Source organism: Herpailurus yagouaroundi, unplaced genomic scaffold (assembly GCF_014898765.1).
Source record: "Herpailurus yagouaroundi ecotype Mexico unplaced genomic scaffold, PumYag 161, whole genome shotgun sequence".
Lineage (NCBI taxonomy): Eukaryota > Metazoa > Chordata > Mammalia > Carnivora > Felidae > Herpailurus > Herpailurus yagouaroundi.
The window spans coordinates 3,847,679-3,869,019 of NW_024412402.1; the positions used below are offsets into that span (position 1 = coordinate 3,847,679).

At 42.1% G+C, this 21,341-nt stretch overlaps 1 protein-coding gene across 1 annotated transcript in view; it reads left to right on the forward strand.

The window, feature by feature from the left end:
• The first annotated feature begins 930 nt into the window (after nucleotides 1-930).
• POU2AF2 (POU class 2 homeobox associating factor 2) overlaps nucleotides 931-21,341 on the forward strand; it is a 72,560-nt gene continuing 52,149 nt past the window's right edge. The window contains exon 1 of the mRNA XM_040482932.1: nucleotides 931-1,049. The gene's annotated coding sequence lies outside the window, so the exon portion shown is untranslated. The remainder of the gene's footprint in view (nucleotides 1,050-21,341) is intronic.

Genomic DNA, 21,341 nt, shown 5'->3' on the forward strand with positions numbered 1-21,341 from the left:
CTTTGAGCAGGAAAATAGTGATGAGGACTGAATTTCCAGAAGGATAAGCTGGCGATGGTGTATAAAATGAATGATGGATGTAAGGGCAGCAACTCAGGCAAGCATTCAGAAAGTAAGAGCATCACTGATCACAATAATCATGTGGTAATTTTGTGATTTTAGATAAATTTAATAGGAATAAAAAAGGAAGGAAGAAGGTGCATCAGAGTGAAGTGTTTTCCCGAACTTCTTGATGAAAAAAATTTACTTGAGGTTCTCATTAATGACACAAATTCCTGGGACCCAACCCTTTTCTGTGGAATCAGAACCTCCAAGATGGTGGCCTGGGGAGCCATCTGTCTTCCAAGTACCTTCCATTATTCTTCCATCAGGGAAGTTTGGGAAACATTGTCTCCAAGCTGTGGGGACTGAGAACAGTCACTCTGCCCTAGGCATGATCAAGAGCAACACCTCCCTTTCAACCCTAGATGTCCTGTCTGCAAGGACACTTGGGACAGAGACTGAATCACTGTGGGCTTGTCTTGTTAAGCAAGCCTCCCTAGGTGTTAAAGAAAGAAGCATACTGCCTACCTTGGAGCACATCACCCTGGGCTTAGTAGTGAAGAAGTGCAAATGGTTTCACAAATAAGTCAGCCTCAGAGAGAAATTTTATTTAAAAAAAAAAAAAACAAAACAGGAACAACCAACTATATAAATTTGAAATAAGTTTTGTACGTTCTCAACTCTAAGGGACAAACTGCTTAATTTGCAATCCTTTTAAAAATCCAACTTGTATTAATCCATGAATAGTAGGAACTCCAGCTGCTAGTTCTTTGTTTTTAATTGTTTTTAATGTTTACTTGTTTTGAAGGAGAGAGAGACAGAGTGTGAGCAGGAGAGGGGCAGAGAAAGAAGGAGACGCGAATCTGAAGCAGACTCCGGGCCCGAGCTGGCAGCACAGAGCCTAATGCGGGGCTCGAACTCACAAGCTGCAAGATCATGACCTGAGCTGAAGTGAGACACTTAACCAACTGAGCCACCCACGCACCCCTCCAGCTGCTAATTCTAAGGTAGGAATATAAAGTGCTTTCTGTGTTTATACTAAAGTAAACAGGTACGAAGAAAGAAAAAATCTGTTTGAAATTGCTTTGGGGTCTACTAATGAACTGTGGATCTATTTTATGATCCTTGACTTAACCAATTATATGGAACACTAAAAGAACAAAGAGAAAGAACTAAAATTTTCTACTAGTAGATATTACATATGGTTAAGAAGCCACTAGTATCCAATGTATTCTTAATAGATGCTATTAACACATTAGTTGAATCGATTATGTTACATTGAAGAAGGCTCTAGAAAGTAGACCATGGAGTCAAAGCTACTTTGAGAAATAGATTAGAATTAATGTATCTTTTTAAAAACTTTCCCTGACATTATTTATGTACTATTTATTCCCCTCCCCCCAAAAATAAACAATGTCAGGAGTCATATCGGTACTTCAAAAATTTAAAGATAATCTAGTCTAATCTCATGTCGTAATGAAGGAAAAAGGGGACCAGACAAATTAAATGACCCATGATTATACAATTAGTTAATCAGGAGTAAGAAGTTGAGTCTACTGCACCACCTTGCCTATTAGCAAGAGGGAGAAATCCTGATGACCCCTACACACAGTCCCATTTGTATCTTTAAGGTAGATCGAGTTAAAAATAAATAGACAGTGTCTTGTATCTATTAATAAAAGCCATCACTATAATGAATGAATGAGAGACAACAATAACATTCTGTGTTCAAACACTTGGGAATATCAAGGGCCTCTGATTAAAATTTTGTTTTCTGAGCAATACTGCGATCAAATATATTCCGAGTGCATGAGTATTTAGAGACCGCCAATCACAGATTCTTGGTACTCACCTAAGCACACCTCAGGGGTCCACAAATCCAAGAACTCCATGCCTAAAGGATACTAGTACACTATCAACCACCAGTACAGGCCTGTGGTGTATGTGAAAGATTTGTGCACAGCCCGTAGGGAAGCTAGAGATCTCACGCATCTCTGAGACAACATCTGGCAAGTTGCGGGCATCTGGAGTCCCCATTGGACGAGATGCAAGTCCATCGAGTGGAGTTAGTGATAAGCGACACTCACACACACACACACACACACACACACACACACACACACATACCCATATCTATGTGCAATCACTAGTTTACATGGAAACTAGGAGACTCGTTTTATTTTTCATTCATTCATTCCTTCATTCATTTAGAGAGGGACAGAGACAACATGAGTGAGGAAGGGGCAGAGAGAGAGGGAGAGGGAGAGGGAGAGAGAATCCCAAGCAGGCTCTGCACTGTGAGCACTGAGACCAACACGGAGCTCGCTCCCATGGACCGTGAAATTGTGACTTGAGCCAAAACCCAGAGTTGGACACTTAACCGACTGAGCCACCCAGGTGTCCTGAGGAGCCTCGTTTTAATAAAAGCTATACGGTGTCCAATACTGGGTTCAGCTATTCACAGCTCGGCTATTCATGATGGACTAGCACAGTGGAGGAAGGAATCAAACAGAAAATTTGCAGGCAGAGAGGATCAGCAACATGGCAGGTCACAAGGAGAGTCGTTGCAGAGGGTGGCTGATTCTTGAACTCTTCTGAACCCAGCTGTCCAAGCAGCATGCGTGGCCCTGGGGAAAAAGGTGCCTCATGGGGATGGGAAGACCCATCACACCCAATTCTGCAACACACCAGGTCCATGGGATCCATAAGAGCCCATCCTGTCCCCAGGTAAATACAACACAGAGGAGAGGCATTTTCTTGCCCCATGCTGTTGGAGCTTGACGGCCTTAGTGCTGGACTTGAATCCAGACTCTTCCATGTAGCACTGTGACTTTTGGCAAGTGTTTTAACATTCTGTGCCTCAGTATTCAGGCATTCAAGTCAGTATGAGCCCATTCATACAAACCTACTCTTAACAGTTGGCGCATTCAAGTAACTTATACAAAATAACCCCTTTCTCTGCTGTATGATAGGTGTCTAAATCATTTTCTAATCATTTCTAAATCAGTTTAAATTAATCCCTCCCACCCCTTTCTCTGCACCGACGATCCTACTGAGCCAGGCAGTCAGCCCCATGCTCAGCCACAGCTGACTGAACCAGGAGTGGACGCCTAACGCAAGCATCAGATTCTCTTCCACGGTTCTGAAATTCAGAGTCAGGTCAGACTCCAGCACGAACTTAAAGGATATAAACCTAGAGTCAGGTCCTGCATGTGCAAAGAAGAAAGAGCCATTTTGCAAAAATAGAGAACTGTGATGTAGGCAGAGAGAGGGGCAGAGACGTGAGCAGGGGGAGGGAAGAGGAGGCCAGCTACACTTCCTACCCTTGCTTCAGGGAGGTACCCCTGTATCCTTTCAGTGATGTTCACACATGCTTAAGCTTATCCACATGGCATTCTGATTCTTGGCAGCTGTCTTCATCTGTTAGCCTGCTACAACAAGAATATTATAGACTGAGTGGCTTAAACAATAAACACTTATCTCTCACCGTTCTGGAGACTGGGAAGTCGAAGACCAAGGTGCTGTCAGATTCAGTGTCTGGTAAGGGCCCGCCTCCTGGTTCGTAGATGGCTGCCAGCTCACCGCGTCCTCACATGGAGTTGACAGACCTCTCTGCAGTCTCTCTTATAAGACCACTAATGCCACTCAGGAGGTCTCTACCCTCATGACCTAATCACCTCCCAAAGGCCCCATCCCCCAATACCATCATAGTGGGGGTCAGGTGTCAACATACAAATTTGGGGAGAACCAGAAACATCACAGCATCAAACAATCCCAACTAACACAACTGCTCCCCACAGAGGCATAGACAGGGTAGTACCTCTCCAAGTGTCATTCTTAAACAAGGTGTAGCCACAGACAAGATCAGAAGCCAGATCCCAGACGTCCCAACATCTCCATAGCTATCGCTATTGGCAGAGTATGAGGTAGGGAGTCCCACATCACCTCACAGGGCCGTAGGTAGAAATTGGAATGTGCTCTAGTTCGAGCTGAAGAGCCTCTGGACTGTCTTTCATATCACTCTGTACATCATCAGACCAAACTATCTACCAAACTCTCCCGTTAGTTTTGTATCTTAAAGCTATCTTTTACTCTGTTTTAAAGTGTACCATAAGGGGCACCTGGGTGGCTCAGTCAGTTAAGCACCTGACTCTTGATTTCAGCTCAGGTCATAATCCCAGGGTTGTGGGATTGAGTCCCACTCTGGGCTGTGCCGAGTGTGGAGCCTGCTTAGGATTCTGTGTCTTCGTCTCTCTGTCACTCTCTCTCTCTCTCTTTCCCTCTGCCCCTCACCTACGCCTGTATTCTCTCTCTCTCTAAAATAAAAAAAATTTAAATAAAGTGTACTGTAAATAGCTATGACAAGAATTACCACATTTCAGAATTCTCATTTTTAATCTATATTTAGCTTTAAGCTAAAAAAAAATCTATAGATGAGAAAAAATATAAAAGGAACTGTGATGACACATCATTCCTATTTTGGCTTGCTGGGGTAACATCAGGATGCTGTTACTGGAAATGAGAGGGTTTCTTCAAAGGCAAAATCCCAGTATGCCCTTTACCATGTGTGTGTGTGTGTGTGTGTGTGTGTGTGTGTGTGTGTGTGTGTGTGCACGTGTGCGCATCCATGAGCGTGCATGTGTGTATATGTGTGTGTACATGAGCATGTGTGTGTGCATAGGTATGTGAATATGGGGAGCCATGTGTGCATGTGTGTTTGCACTTGAGCATATGTGTGTACTGTATGTACATGAACATGTATATGTGCATGTGTGTGTGTACATGAGTATGTGTGTCTGCATACATGTGCATGTGTGAAAGTGGTAAATGACCAGTCACAAATCCTCTCTGCTTCATAGGTTCTTTCTCTGCTCCAGATGCTTCCTCCTGGTTTCACTCCTGCCTCCTAGTCCAAGATGCTTAAGAGAATAGGCTCTGGGACAGAGTTCTGGGTTCTAATCCTGACTCTATCACATAGGGCTGTGACTTTAGGCAATTGTTTTCACTTTTCTGTGCCTCGAGCTTCTCATCTGTGAAAAGGGGCTACCAACAGTACCTATTTCATAGTTTGTGAAGATGAAATGAGTAGAATAAAACTCTTAGAACCTTGCTTAGTGCTGGGGCACCTGGGTGGCTCAGTTGCTTAACAGGCCAACTTTGCCTCAGGTTATGATCTCGTGGTTTGCGAGTTTGAGCCCCGCATCAGGCTCTGTGCTGACAGCTTGGATCCTGGAACCTGCTTCGGATTCTGTGTCTCCCTCTCTCTCTGTCTCTCCCCCACTTGCACTCTGTCTCTCTCTTTCCTTTTCTGTCTCAAAAAAAAATAAGTAAACATTAAAAAAAATGAAAAAAAAGAACCATGCTTAGTACTGAATAAACACTCAAAAATTCTAAGTGTTATTATTATTAGTCATACCCCTTAGTTATCAGAAAATACTTTCTTCTTTGCCTGAGTGGCAGATACACCCCTCAATTTCGGGTTGACACTGTTCTGTCTATTGGTGAAATCCTGACTCATTAAACCCAGAACTCAACATAAGATTTTCTGGTGGTAAGCTCTGCTGTAAGGATCTATTAGCCCCTAGGGTGTCATCATCTCAGACCTGCTCTCACTTTTAAGATCGTATAACCTGGCCCCTGCCTTGTATAGACCCCACAGCTGCAGATTATCTACCTTTTTTTCTCAAGAGCTCTATCTTCTCTGCTTCTGACCCCCCACAAGCTACTTTATATCTTCATCACCCTAGAGATCCCCCTCTTTCCTAGAAAAGACTCCATCCACTTCTACAAGGAGTAAGTCAGCATGTTCAAGGTTTGTGCCCAAGTTACACATCCTGCTGTAGACTATCCTCCCTTTCACTGCCCCGGCGTCGTCAGGGACCCATTCTGATCGTGACCCCGCCTGTCATCTTGGGTCACATTTCAATCCACACAGTTTTTAGGGAAATTTGAAGACACAATATCATGTGCAAGAAGGGCCTGTTCAGGGAGCAGCAGCAATTTCAGTATGACTGAGGCACATAGCCTGTGTGGCAGGGATGGCAGGGAAGAGCCAGAGATGTGGAGAGGTCTTAATGGGTCAGGTCAGGGGTTTAACCTTTGTCTGATTGTCAGTAAGGAGGCGTGGAATAGCGTTAAGCAGGACAGTCATCCTCAGGTCTGCATTTGAGAAGTAGAACTCTAACTAGAGCAGAGAAAAGGGATAAAAACAAAAGTGACCACATACATGGAGGACACGTGAAAGGCAATTTTTGGAGCCACCATTGAGAAATGGCAAGAAACGACTTCAAGGATGGAGAAGAGGGGCCAGTGTGAGAAGTTGGGTATACTCAGCAGTGTTTGGATTTTGAGATTTTGAAGGTGATGAGTGGGAGGAAGTCTAAAGCTTCTGGCTTGAGCAACTAGAATAGACATGACATGCCTTTAACCAAAGTTGGCAAATACAGGAGAAAGAGAAATGACATGAAAACAAGTTCACTTTGGGACATATCCATTGTAATGTTCATTTCAGATGCTCACAGACATCTAAGTGAGCAACATCTACTAGGCACTTTGAAGTTTAGGTCTGGCACTCAGGTATAATATACCAATTTAGGTATTTACGTAAAGATGGAAGTTTGGTGCCCTGGAAGTAATGGGATTAACCAAATACATTAATCAAATAAGGTATATAGCAGAAGTGAAGAAGACAGTCAAATATGGAACCCTAAGGAGGACCAGCGTTTAGGGGATGCACAAAATAATGTGGATACTGGGAGGGAATACCAAAATGGTTGGAAGACAACCAGGAGAAAGTAGTAGCTCAAAAGCTAAGAAGTAAACAAGTTCAGGAAGGAAGTGGTCAGAAGTGTGAAATGCTACCAGTCAAGTAATACAAGTAGAACAAGGACTGAAAACCAAAAATACCTATTGGATTTGGAGACTTCATAAGAAAATTGGAAACCTTAGGTAGTGATTCTCAACATAGTGATCCTCTCTTGAAGTGGAGGGGTGAGTGGAGTGTTTGGAATCTCAGTCGTTTGAGTTAATCCCAACATTCATTTGTTACTGATGGCGTTTGATAACTGGGGACTTTACAATTTGTATGTGTGTGTATGTGTGGAGAAGGTCACAGAGCCAAAGCCTAAACTTCATATCTACGGTGATGCCAGGCAGGTGTCCAGGAAGAGTCCAGTGAGCTCAGAATAATTAGGGGGATTAGTGCCAGCATCAGGTCCTCAGGGTCAAGAATTCTAAATAATGAGGGATAATGGCTACCTCTTAAGGAAAAAAATGTGGGCGGTATACCAGATGGACAAGGAACTCACTATGGAAGGAGAAAAATTGGAACACCACAGCAAGAAATATATCCAGTTTTAATATGAAACAGAGGTACGTGTCTAAAAGTGAGAAGTGAGAAGTGGAGTAAACCAAGAGGAAGTAAAACACAAGAGCTCAACAACCTAGGGGCTAGTAATGAATGAGTGTGCGTGGCTCGAGGATCAGTACTCTAACAGCAACGGATAGGGGACTTGTTCTTTACATCTTGATGGCAATAACTAGAAGAGACAACATTTAGAACACCAGAATCAGTGAGAGTAGAAATCACAAGAGAGGTGGTGTTAGAAAGTCAGTCATAATGGGGTGACAGTGATACAGCATGAACTCAGAAAGACTGCCAAAGGTCTCTCGTAAAACTGCTCGTCTCCCCTCATGGACTGAGAAATGAGAAACAAGTGATTTTTGTGGCGAGGGCTGTAATTCAGATGTACTATGAACATAACGGTCTTCATTAACTCAGCACCGGGCTATTATTGGGGCAAATGTGTGTCATCTGTATAAATATATGCTCATCTGTTCAGCAAACTTGAGCCATAATGAAAAGCTGAGTCCTTAGGACAGACTGTAAGTTCCGTGAGGCACAAAGGGTATCTGTGTTGCCTGCCTTAGCATTCCAAGGTCAGTGTCCTATATCCGGTCTCTGATGTCAAGGAGCTAAGATTTGATCAAAAGTAAAGTACATGTGGATGCTAAGAGAGACATAGAAGGAAGTGTAATTGGTGGCTCAGATTTTAATTTGAGAGAGAAAGAATTGGATGATACATAAAAAGAGAGAGCATCAAAAACTCGTGCTGTACTGGCACACAGTAAACACTTAATAAATGATTGTTAGGGCGCCTGGATGGCTCAGTCGGTTGAGCATCCAACTTCAGCTTGGGTCATGATCTCGCGGTTTATGAGTTCGAGCCCCGTGTCGGGCTCTGTGCTGACAGTTCAGAGCCTAGAAGCCTGCTTCAGATTCTGTGTCTCCCCTCTCTCTGCCCCTCCCATGCTCATGCTCTGTCTTCCAATAATAAATAAACGTTAAAAAAATTTTTTTTAAATAAATGATTGTTATTCCTAATACTATATAGTGTGCTCATTTTAGGCAATTCCTCCAAAAAGAGGGTATCTTGGGGAAATCCTAAGCTTTCAGATAGACTTGTAACCAGCCATGAATCTGGCTTTCGGTACAGTTTCAACCTCCCTAACAGAGCATAATGTCATCTCTTCAGACGAGCAGAGTGTTTTTAAGACAGATGGTTTAGATCAGTTATCTAATTATTCAAAAGTCTGCCCCTCAACAGGAATCCGTACAAGTTTAAACTGAAGATGAGTGGTCATTCTCAGCTAGAGTCATCCCCCATCTTGAAAAATACCTCTTCCCTTATGTTTTGGTTACACTTTCCTTTGATGGACAAACAGCTCCAGCTGTTTCAACCCTTGGAGTGCCTCAAGCCTTCCTGGGCAGGCTTTATATCCCACTCTTCCTATGGAGACAAGGGGCTCTGCATTCAGCCCCTGAGGAGTAGAAAGGACCCACAGTTTCCCTCTGATCTTAGCCTAATTATTTTTATAAATATAAATACAGCCCCTTAGACTGCAGCTCTGTAGATCTATTCACTCAGCAAAGAGTAACACCCAGTATGTCGGTACGAGTACAATTCTTAGAAGGAAAAAAAAAATCAGAAATTTTAACACAATAGTTATTGAAGATGCAAATTTTGTTGGGTGAACAGAAGAAAGTTCACTGATAGCTGGAACTCTTCCTAAATTCATACTGACAAACGTTCCAAAACATGATTGTCCATTTCATTTGTTTTGCCTCCATATACAACATTTTGGGTTTTTTTAAGGTACACTGATACTTTTTCTTCTTTCTTTAAAATGTTATTTATTTTCCAGAGAGACGGACAAATGGAGTGTAAACAGGGGAGGGGCAGAGAGAGGGTGGGGACACAGACTCCAAAGCAGGCTCCAAGCTCCGGGCTGTCAGCACAGGGCCCAATGCAGGGCTCGAACTCACGAACCCTGAGATCATGACCTGAGTGGAAGTCGGACGCTCAACAGACTGAGCCACCCAGGTGCCCTGATACTTTTTTTTAAACTTCTGGCCTTGGTTTATGCAAGATCACGACCCGTTTGTAATCTAACAAGCAGGTGGTAGTTGACTCCCTCCTGGTGAAGGACAGTGTGTTTGGAACATCATAATAAAGACAGATCTGATGTCACAAACAGTAAGACAAAGTTTCCTTCAAATGAAAGGCTAGTCAGTGAATTTCTCATTCCATCAAGTGTGGTAGCCTCCATTTTGTAGTCGGATCATTATAATTTATTCATCCATTTGATATTTGAGATCTAAAGATTCAAGATTGAAAAATCTACTGTCCACTAGCCTTGAACCTGAGAGATAGACGTGGTTCCTTTTATTCAGGCAGAAACTTGAGTGCTGCCTCCTAAGATGTCAGACAGCATGTACCGACTGTGTTAGTGACGTCCCTGGAGAAAAGTTCATTTTTCTTGCCAACAGTAATTCTTCTGGGAATAGCTTCCTGGCTTAGGTAAAAATAGCTATTTTCATCAGTCATCCTGCTTCCTGTTCAGCTTCTTTATACATACAGTTTCTACAAATGGAAAGAATGTGGGGAAGCAGGGCTTTCAATATTATCAAATTCATAGGCTGCATCTGTATTGAAGTACAGCTTATGGTAGAAATTAAAAGGAAATAAAAATGAGTAAGCACTTCTCAAATATCAAAAAGACGGCCAATTACAGATGCTTCCCCCTTATTGACATTAGAAGATGGGGCACCTGGGTGGCTCAGTTGGCTAAGCGTCCAACTCTTGGTTTTGGCTCAGGTCATGATCTCATGGCTTCGTGGGTTCGACTCCTGCATCCGGCTCTGCACTGGCACTGTGGAGCCTGCTTGGGATTCTCTCTCTCTCTCTCTCTCTCTCTCTCTCTCTCTCTCTCTGCCCCTCCCCCACTTGCACTGCCTGTGTCTCTCTCAAAATAAAGTACGTTGAGTTCTGATAGCTACTTTGAGATAGCTAATGAGAATAAAAACAGAAGTGAGAAGTCTAAGATATGGTTACTCAGGGTTATCCCCCTCGACCCACCAGGGAAAATGCTTTTATACTGAGGATGTCTCTCCTTGATACATTCTGTAAAGTTACCAAGATGTCACTTTTTTAGATAGCCTTTTAATTGAGGTATGATTTACACAGAGTGAAATGCATAAATCTTAAGGGTACAGTTCAGTGAGTTTTCTTGTTTTAATTGAAGTATAGTTGATATACAGCATTATATTAGTTTCAGGTGTACAACATAGTGATTCAATATTTAAATATCTTAGGAAATGCTCACCACCATAAGTGTGGTTACCATATGTCACCATACAAAGTTATTACAATATTATTGACTAAATTCCCTGTGCTGTACCTTACATCTCTGTGACTTATTTATTTCATACCTGGAAGTTTGTAACTCTTTAATCCCTTTCCCCTATTTCTCCCATTCCCTGCCCCTTAGCAACCACCAGTTTGTTTCCTGTATCTACAAGTCTGTTTCTGTTTTGTTTTGTTTGTTCATTTGTTTTTGTGTTTTAGATTCCACACATAAGTGAAATCATATGGTATTTATCCTTCTCTTTCTGACTTATTTCACTTAGCATAATACCCTCTGGGTCCATCCTTGATGCAAATGGCAAGATCTCATTCTTTTTTATGGCTGTTTCCACAGGGTCTGTACCAATTTACATTCCTACCCACAGTCCACATGAGGGGTCCCTTTTCTCCACATCCTCACCAACACTTGTTATTTCTTCTCTTTTTGATCCTGGCCACTCTGACAGGTGTGAGGCAATGTCTCATTGTAGTTTTGATTTGCCTTTCCCTGATGGTTAGGGTTGTTGAGCATCTTTTCATGTATTGTTGGCCACGAGATGTCAATTTTTCATGTCCTAGAGATTATCTAGTTATAGAGTAAAGATAATAAAGGTGGCTCACACATTCAGAAAACATAGACTTCCTTTACTATCTAGATCACTTGTCAGCCTCTGGCTTAAAAAGAAAAAACAAAACACAGGACCAAATGATCAAACTAGTTTTGTTTTTAACAAAAATATCATATTCTACCCCCAATTCATGAGGTTACGTATTAAAATCATGGAACTTCAGGGGAACCTGGGTGGCTCAGTTGGTTAAGTGTCCGACTTCATCTCAGGTCATGATCTCACAGTTGGTGGGTTCGAGCCCTGCATTGGGCTCTGTGCTGACAGCTCAGAGCCTGGAGCCTGATTCGGATTCTGTGTCTCCCTCTCTCTGTCCCTTCCGTCCCCCCCTCTCAAAAATAAATAAACATTAAAAAAAATTTTTTTAATAAGAAAATAAAACCATGGAACTTCAGAGCTGGAAAGAACCTCTTTAAGGCATAAGGAGACTTAAGGTTTGAGAAGCCCTGTGTGATTCCAGGATGCAGCCAAGTTTGAGAAACAGTCTTCCAGATTCATTCTCCTTACTTTTCAAGGGCCAATGAATCACTTGAGAACTTGCAGAGGTGCACATTCTGACTCAGTAGGTCTGGAGTGAGGCCCAAACTCTGCATTTCTAACAACTTCCCAGGTGAAGCTGATGTTGCTTTCCACGGTTACACTCTGGGCAGCCAGGTGTCAGAGATCTCCCAGCCCAGTAGCCACCAGACTGTGTTCTGAGAACCCTAGGTCTCTGTGGAGAGTTCTGGGCAGGTTCCACGATCCCAGATGTACATCTGCTCACCTGAGCTTGCACCCATCACCTGTTCTCCACCAGCACCTCTCCCAATTTAAATTGTCACTTAATGTCGTTGTCATTGGTTGACTTTATAATGTGTAAATATTATAAATGTGAACTATTTTACATATAACATTTTGTTTGAGAAGAGAGTATACTGCTAAAAACACTTCTCCAGTTCCTTCCATTATACACATAAAGAAACTCAGACCCAGAGGAGACAAATGACTTTATGGAAATCACGTCACACTTAGTTATAGGCCAACATAATTCCCTTTCACAACACCCGGTTTCCTTGTATAATTCAAGAGAAACCAACCCAACTGAGGCCAAAGCAATGAGAAGGCAATCTGGGTTATATGTCTGCCTGTTTATATACTAGTGGTTGAGCAAAGAGAGCAAGGAGACCCAGGAATGCCGACATAGCCCCTGGGCACACCCAGTACAGTCTAGTAGTTTGGAGGTTGGTCCTAACCAGGGTTGTGTTGAAATGGAAGGAAAAGATAGGGATGCATGTATCCTTTTGAATTAGTGTTTTCATATTCTTTGGGTAAATACCCAGTAGTGCAATTACTGTATCACATGGTAGTTCTACTTTTAATTTTTTAAGGAACCTTTGAGGTGTTCTCCACAGTGGCTTTAATAGTTTGCATTCCTATCAACAGTGCACATGGGTTCCTTTTCCTCCATGTCCTCCCCAACACTTGTGCTCTTTCTTGTGTTTTTTATTACAGCCATGCTGACATGTGTGAGGTGATATCTCATTGTGGTTTTGATTTGAATTTCCCTGATAATGAGTGATACTGAGCATCTTTTCATGTGTCTGTTGTCCATCTGTAAGTCTTCTTTGGAAAAATGTCTATTCGTGGGCACCTGACGGGCTCAGTCAGTTGGGCATGTGACTCTTGATTTCGGCTCAGGTTATGATCCATGGTCATGGGATCAAGCCCCACATCAGCAGGCTTTGTTAAGGATGTGGAGCCAGCTTGTCTCATGCTCTCTCTCTCTCTCTCTCTCAAAAATAAAATGAAAGAGAGAAAGGGAAGGAAGGAAGGAAGGAAGGAAAGAAGGAAGGAAGGAAGGAAGGAAGGAAGGAAGGAAGGAAGGGGGAAGGAAGAAGGGAAGGAAGAAGGGAAGAAAGAAAGAAAGAAAGAAAGAAAGAAAGAAAGAAAGAAAGAAAGGGAGGAAGGAAGGGAGGGAGGAAGGAAGGAAGGAAGGAAGGAAGGAAGGAAGGAAGGAAGATAGATTTCTATTCAGTTCAGGTACTCTGCCTATTTTTTAATTGGATTATTTTGGGGGGGGGTTTGGTGTTAAGCTGTACAAGTTCTTTATGTATTTTGGATACTAACCCTTTATCATATATGTAATTTGCAAATACCTTCTCCCATTCATTAGGTTGCCTTTTAGTTTTGTTGATAGTTTCCTTTGCTATGCAGTAACTTTTTATTTTGATGTAGTCCCAATAGTTTATTTTTGCTTTTGTTTCCCTTGCCTCAGGAAATGTACCTAGAAAAATGTTGCTACAGCCAATGTCAGAGACATTACTGCCTGGGCTCTCTTCTAGGCTTTTTATGTTTTCAGGTCTAACATTTAGGCCCTTAATCCATTTCGAGTTTATGTTTGTGTATGGTGTAAGAAAGTGGTCCAGTTTCATTCTTTTGCATGTAGCTGTCCAATTTTCCCAGCATCATTTATTGAAGAGACTGTCTTTCCCCCATTGTATATTCTTGCCTCTTTTGTCAAAGATTAATTGACCATATAAGCATGGGTTTATTTCTGGGCTTTTTATTTCTGTTCTATTGATCTATGGGTCTATTTTTGTGCCAGTACCATAGTGTTTTGATTACTACAGCTTTGTAATATAACTTGAAATCTGGAATTATGTTACCTGAAGTTTTGTTTTTCCTTGTCAAGATTGCTTTGGCTTTTCAGGGTCTTTGTGGCTCCAAACAAGTTTTACGATTGTTCTTGCTCTGTGAAAAAATGCTGTTGGTATTTTCATAGAGATTGCATTAAATCTGTAGATTGCTTCAGGTAGTACAGGCAAAAACTATAAAAACACTAACTGAAAAAGGCATATGCACCCCTATATCTATAGCAGCATTGTCAACAATAGCCAAGTTATGGAAGCAGCCCAAGTATCCATCAATAGATAAAAGGATAAAGAAGATGTGGTGTGTGTGTGTGTGTGTGTGTGTGTGTATATATATATATATATATATATATATATATATATTACATAATAATGTTCCATGGTGTGTATATATATATACACACACACCATGGAACATTATTTAGTAATAAAAAGGAGTTTAATCTTGCCATTTGCAGCAACATGGATGGAGGTCGAGAGTATAATGCTAAGCAAAATAAGTCAGTCAGAGAAAGACAAATACCATATGATTTCACTCATATATGGAATTTAAGAAACAAAGACACAAACACAGGAAATAAAGACAGACAAACCAAGAAACAGACCCTTGACTATAGAGAACACACTAGTGGCTGGCAGAGGGGAGGTGGTGGGGATGGGGGAAACAGGTGGAGGAGATTAAGAGCACACTTATCATGATGAGCACTGAGTAAGGTACAGAATTGTTGAATCACCATATTTTATACCTGAAACTAACATCTCTGTTAGCTACATTAGAATTAAAATAATAGTTACAAAAAGGAAATGGAAGGAAAATCATTTTAGAAGCTGCAAGAAAAAGAGGAGGAAAGAAACCATGATTTGAAGAGAAAATTTTGAGCTCTAGAGAACTAGAGAACAGAAAGCCAAGAAATAAAAAATGGAAAGAGAGTGAGAGAAAGATGGAGGGGGACAGACAGGGAGAACCAGGAAGGCAATCTCAGAGCTATCCTGGTACCGAGGTAGGAGCTACTCATCAAGAGCTCTGTGGCCAGGAAGGGGTTTGTGGAAGCAGACATCTTGCTGCTCAGAGGACTGTAGAGACCACAGCTCTGATTTGGAATTGGGAGGACCCAGCTGGAAACAGATGGTACACTCAAACAGAATAATTGAGGAGACTTCCATGAAGGGACTAGTCACAAAGATGACAGAGTCAGTGGAAAGCAGGATCAGTGGAGCATCTTGGAGCTAGCAACCGCAGAGAGCTTTCACCACCCCTTGGCCTGACCAAGCAGGGACAAGCATTTACAGAAATTCAGTGAGACCTGTAGCTGAAGACAAGGGCTGCCCAGGGCAACAGCAACCATGACCTCTGGTCCAGCCACTGCCAACCCACAACCCAGCAATGAGGGCTCCTGGGGGAATAAAGAGCTTGACCTTCTTCTCCTTCAACTTTAATTTTCTCCCGTTGGCTGAACCTGACCAGATGCCAAAGGGCAAGGAAGCTTAGGGTTGATTCAGTCCATGGAGGTCTACCTCTTGGGACACAGAGTGAGGAGGCAGGTGAATCTGGAGCACAGAGAGACCGGTCCCTGATCTCCGGACATCTTGTAGTCACAGCGTACTCTTCGCTCTTATGGCACATGCCTTCCCCCTCTCTGTTCCCATGTGGAAGGATCCTCTCGCCACCTCCTCTGTGTGTGGAAATCCTCTCAGCTGTAAAGGCTGGGGCTACACGGGTGGTTTATACAGTAAACCTTCCATCTTGGGTACACTAGTGATGTCCACTCAAAGGAACAGTAAGCTTTTGGAAGTCAGGGGCCATAATTGTCTCTAGCCGAGAAGACAGCCTATTCCCAGCAGCCTGCTCAGCAGAAGCTGTCGTGTAATTCTCACTGCCCAGGGCTTAGCTTCTGCACACGAACAGGTCACTGTGCAATCAGGGAGAGGCAGCATGCCAGTGAGAACCCGGAGATGCCTGTTACATTGTTGTCCTCCTTGCCTGTCCCGGGTGCCCTGCCTCCCCTAGTCACGTGATCCTTGACCATCGCGGTCTAAACCCAGCCTGCCTAGGGACTTGTAATCTCTACAATGCATCAACATTTGTCAATTAGCTGCCATCACTTAAAATTCAGGACATGATGCATAATCTTGGTGTACAGGGTTTTTTCTTAGAAAATGGGAAAATTTGGCAACGTTGCTTCCCATTCTCTTGTGATAACAGCCAGCTGGAGCGGCGCACTGACTGCTCCTTCAAAATGAATACATGCTGTCCAGTCCATTCACCACTCTCCCCATCTAGCCTGCCTTCCTCCCTGATAGGAGCTGACCTTTCCCCCAACCATCCCAGCATGAGAGCCCTGCTTTATGGGCATCGTGGCTACAACTCTTCCTCCCTGCTTCCTGCCTTCTGACCAGTCATCCCTCACTGATCCTTAGTGGAATCCCTGAAGCCCTCACCCTACTCTAAACAAGCTCATCTCTTCCCTCGGCCCCATTTTACAATGTCTCTTCCATTCCCTTCTATTGTGCATTGAATTGTGTTCCCCCAAAATATATGTTGTAGTCCAAACCCCCGTATATGTGAATGTGACCTTATTTGGAAATAGGGTCTTTACAAATATAGTTCAACTAAGATGAGGTCATCCTGGATTTGGGTGGCCCTTATAAGGAGAGAGAGATTTGAAGACACACAGGACATGCAGAAAAGGTCATATGAAGTTGGAGGCAGAGACTGGAGTTATGGTGCCATGAACCAGGAAACGCCAAGGATTGCCCACAACCACCAGAAGCTAAAAGAGTCAAGGAAGGTTCTTCCGGATCTTTCCAGATCATGGCTTTGCTGACACCTTCATTTCAGATATCTTGCCTCCAATACTTAGAGGGAATAAATTTCTGTTCTTTTAAGCCATTGTGTTCATAGTTTAGTTGACCCTTAAACAACGTGGGTTTGATCCACACAGATCCACATACACATGGATATTTTTCTGTAACTATAGGACAGTACTATAAATGTATTCTCTCTTCTTTGTGATTTTCTTAGTAACATTTTCTTTACTCTAGCTTACTTTGTGGTAAGAATACAGTATATAATACATATAGTATAACAAAATATGTGTTAATCTACTGTTTGTGTTATCAGTAAGGCTTCTGGTCAACAGTAGGCTATTAGTAGTTAAGGTATTGGGGAGGACAAGAGTTATATACAGATTTTCAACTGCATGGGGGTCAGCACCCATACTCCCAGGTTGTTCAGGGTCCACTGTATTTTTTGTGACAGCTCTAAGAAACCAATGCTCCTCCCTTTAAGTGAAACTGGGATTTTTCTCTTAAGATGCTCACAAGGATGCTTCAAGGGTTGACATTCTGTTGGTGCCAGGGTCCTCAGGGTAAATAAAGCAAAGCTATTTCTTGCTCTTTGGTCCCGGGCTTTGACCAGAAAAGACAGCTGGAAGTTCAAGGGCACTGTGAGAAGACCAGGAAGCGGGTTCTCTGTTCAGATACTTTTTGGTGCTGAATTCAAGCTTGAAAGCAGGGGATCATGGCAGATGTCTTCCCTGCTGTCTCCCCAGCCTGTCTATAGTGCCGGTACATAGTAGGCATTTACTGAGCATGTGTCAAATGAATGAGTATTAGCAGTTAGAGCCTTCGAGAAGCATGCTACTTTGTCTCTGGCTAAGTGTCCCAGCCTTGAGTACTGACCAACTTGACCCAAAAGTGTGAGCTAGATGCATGTTTATTTGAGTGGCAAGTGTCATTTCTTTGAAACATTGGAAATGAAAAACCAGTTTCATGGTATAAATACAGAAAACTTAGAGGGTAGAGTTGATGATTAATTGGGAGTCAGACCTACTGTTCTCGAATGATGGCTCTCTCATTTCTTACAATAGTTTTTATCAAACCAAAAGTTTGAATATTTAAATACACATTTCAGTATGTAAATAGATGCCATTACAAGAAAAGTGTTGTCTCTGTCTGGGCAAACACAGCAGACACTCAAGACAAGACTTGGCCACATGGTGACAGGCCAACTGTAGGAGTGGGATGTGCCTTCCCATCATCTGCAGTGACGTGGGACACTGGGCCAAATGGGTTCCAGCCTTAATTCCTCTGTCTACACTCATTGCTGACTCTTGGCAAATTGGAAGTCTTCACTAATTACCAAGAAACGATGAATACTCTATCGATTTAGGAGGTTTACGATTTGGGTATTTTTTAAATGCCTGCAATTTGCTTTGCTGTTACAAATTGGACACAACACAACAGAAGAAGACATATTTTTTTCAACAGCACCAAGTTTTGGCGAAATGTATAAAATTTGATTTTTTTTATAAACACCGAGTACTCCTAGTCACAAATATTCCCCAAATGCATCCCTATAATTGTAGATAAATGTGCATAAAGTAAATACAGTCTACTTTATGCAGAATACAAAGACAAACAATCTCTGAGTCACTCAGAACTGATGTTTGCATAGAATGTAATCCCACTGGAAAGCCATGTTTAAATAATAAAAATATTTCCCTGTGAAGTTTTTGATAAAGGCTGAACTGAAAACAAAATAACTCATATTTATACAGCTAAAACAGAAATATTTTTTAAAACCTTTTTTGGGTAGCTCCTTAGTGAATTTTACTTCTAAGTCCTGAATTCCTTTTGCGAATCCTACTCTAGAAACAGAGATTATCAAGTGCTTCTGGCTCTAGGCTCTGGCTGCAGATGGCTGGGCCTTTTAGCAGGCAGGAAGCATGGGAAATGTTGGCCCAGACGAAGGCACCATGTAAAGTTCTCAGGCCCCAAATGGCAGTGAAAGCAACAATCCCCTTCATTCTCCCTGGGAGCTGTCAGACCATCCAGGGAGGAGCATCCCATTACACAGGCTTCCACCCTCCTCTAAAAGAATGTCAAGGCCAATCCTACCATGCCTTATACCCATTAGCCCCCAAATCTCATCTCTGTCCTGTTCCCTCTGTGACTAATTTTGACCAAATCCTTCAGCTTGGTCCTTGGACCTCCCAACCCTCCATCAGCAAACTCTCCTGTGCCTTCGACTTCTCTTGCTTTAAATGAAAACCTGGCTGTGTCCTATGGAAACTCTGTGGCCCCCTGCCTTCTCAGCCCTCTGCCAACAGCCCCACATTCTTCTGGTAAGGGTCTTTGGGTCCCCAGAGCTCCTCCCAAACCACTGTTCACATGTTCTTGATTCTGAGAGGTTCATGACACCTTCTCCCTCTCCTCACTGCTCATGTCTCCTCAACTTGTAATCCCTTCCATCATTTTTGAATAATTCAACTCCTAGACATGAGTTGGTCCCCCCAACTCATTATCATTCTCTGTCGTCTAATATGAGCTTTTAAAAAAAATTTTTTTTAATGTTTATTTATTTTTGACAGAGAGAGAGACAGAGCATGAGTGGGGGAGGGGCAGAGAGAGAGGGAGGCACAGAATCCGAAGCAGGCTCCAGGCTCTGAGCTGTCAGCACAGAGCCCAACGCAGGGCTCGAACTCACAGACCGCGAGATCATGACCTGAGCCAAAGTCAGTCACTCAACCGACTGAGCCACCCAGGCGACCCTAATATGAGCTTTAACAAACACATGAAAAATATATGGTTAAGATGTTCAGGGTTACTAACAAGTCAAGCAAATGCAAACAAAACCCATCAGTTTCAATATTATCGGATTGGCAACATTTTTGAAATGATAAGCCTGATAATATTGAGTGTGTTGAAGATGTGGATATGTGAGAATTCTCACCCACGGAGTAGACTGTACATTGGTGCAGCCACAGTAGAGATAAATTTTGTAAAAAAAAGCCAGGTTGGAGAGAAACAAACCCAGAAATAGTGCTTCTAGATACATGTGCATGGAAACACATTGGAAAGTTGATTTCATTATTGTTTATACCAGTATGACAACCCAAATGCCATCAACAGATGGGTAGAGGATTAACTGTGGCTTATAAATACACTGGAATAGTACATAGCAATTAAAATACACATACAAAACAATAAACACACAAATTTGGATAAAGGTTGTCTCTGGGGTAAGAAACAGTGTGACTAGGGAAGAGTACAGGGTCTTCATCTATATCTACTATATTTCACCTATCATATGGAAAAGGAGGAAAGAACAGTACACAGATTAAATTAGTCTGAGTAACAAGTAAATGTTTTAAAAACAAAAAAATGTGCAGTCAATTCTGGTTTCCAACAAGATTGGAAACCTTAGATAATTTAAGAATTTCAAATAATGTCTCAGTCATATAAATGCTTCCCACATAGGAAAAAAGAAGGATGTTTGGCAGTTATTCCATTACTTGTATTGGTGTCAGGTATCTAAGCTTACTATTTGCATGAAATTAATTCATGTGAAGAATCAATTATTCTTGGGTATTTAATATTGATCACAATTACCAAATAACAGTTAATCCCCCACCACACCTTGTCCTATATGGAAACAATCTTATGCAAGTACAAATCTCCAAAACATTCAGCAAAAAAAAAAAAAAAAGAAAAGAAAAGAAAAGAAAGAGAAGAAAAAAAAAAGTAATTTGTTTCTACACCTGGCCTTACTTAAGGAGAGCAATGCTTTATTTATTCAACATCATTGTGAAATGAAGTGTTTCAAATAATTTTATGCCTTTAAGTGCCAAGACTTTTTTTTATTAATAATTTTAACCACTTGGATCAAAATCATTTTTGGAAAGCTGTTACACATGTGGGTGTTTTTCTCCTTTTTCTTAAGATAGTAGACAGAATATGCTTAAGGTTTTCACGTTGACCTGGGGTCAAGATCAGTTAGGCTCCTAATCTCATTTTGTTTTCTAATTCCAGAGGGCCCTTGCCCACCTTTGTCTCCAGGAAATATATGTGGTAGTGGCTCCCTCCATACTTTGGGATGCTAAACAATCAGTGAATGTTTCTTCAGAAAACTGCTCTCTTTCATATCCATTTAAGCCGTTACTTCAGTCAGTCTCACAGAGCTTGAGTAAAACATCTATTTGTAAGCACACATACATCAATATCCCTTTATCTCCACAATGCTTCCGACTGATCTTGTCCATATTTCATAATTATCTTCGCCAGAATCAATAGCAGTAATCTGTACATAAGGACTGTTGATCCCAGCAGTAAATGACTGCAAGGCTGGGGGGTTGAATTGGTGTGTCTTTTTTAAGCTCACGTCTTTCCTTTACTCTCAGGCCGTGCAGGTTGTGAGCCTCCAGCAACACCTTTCTTATTCCTCCTTTCTTGTTTTTTTTAAGTTTATTTATTAATTTTGAGAGAGAGAGAGAGAGAAGGGGGGGGGGGCACGCGTGTGAGCTGGGAGGGGCAGAGAGAGAGGGAGAGAAAATCCCAAGCTGACTCCACACTGTCAG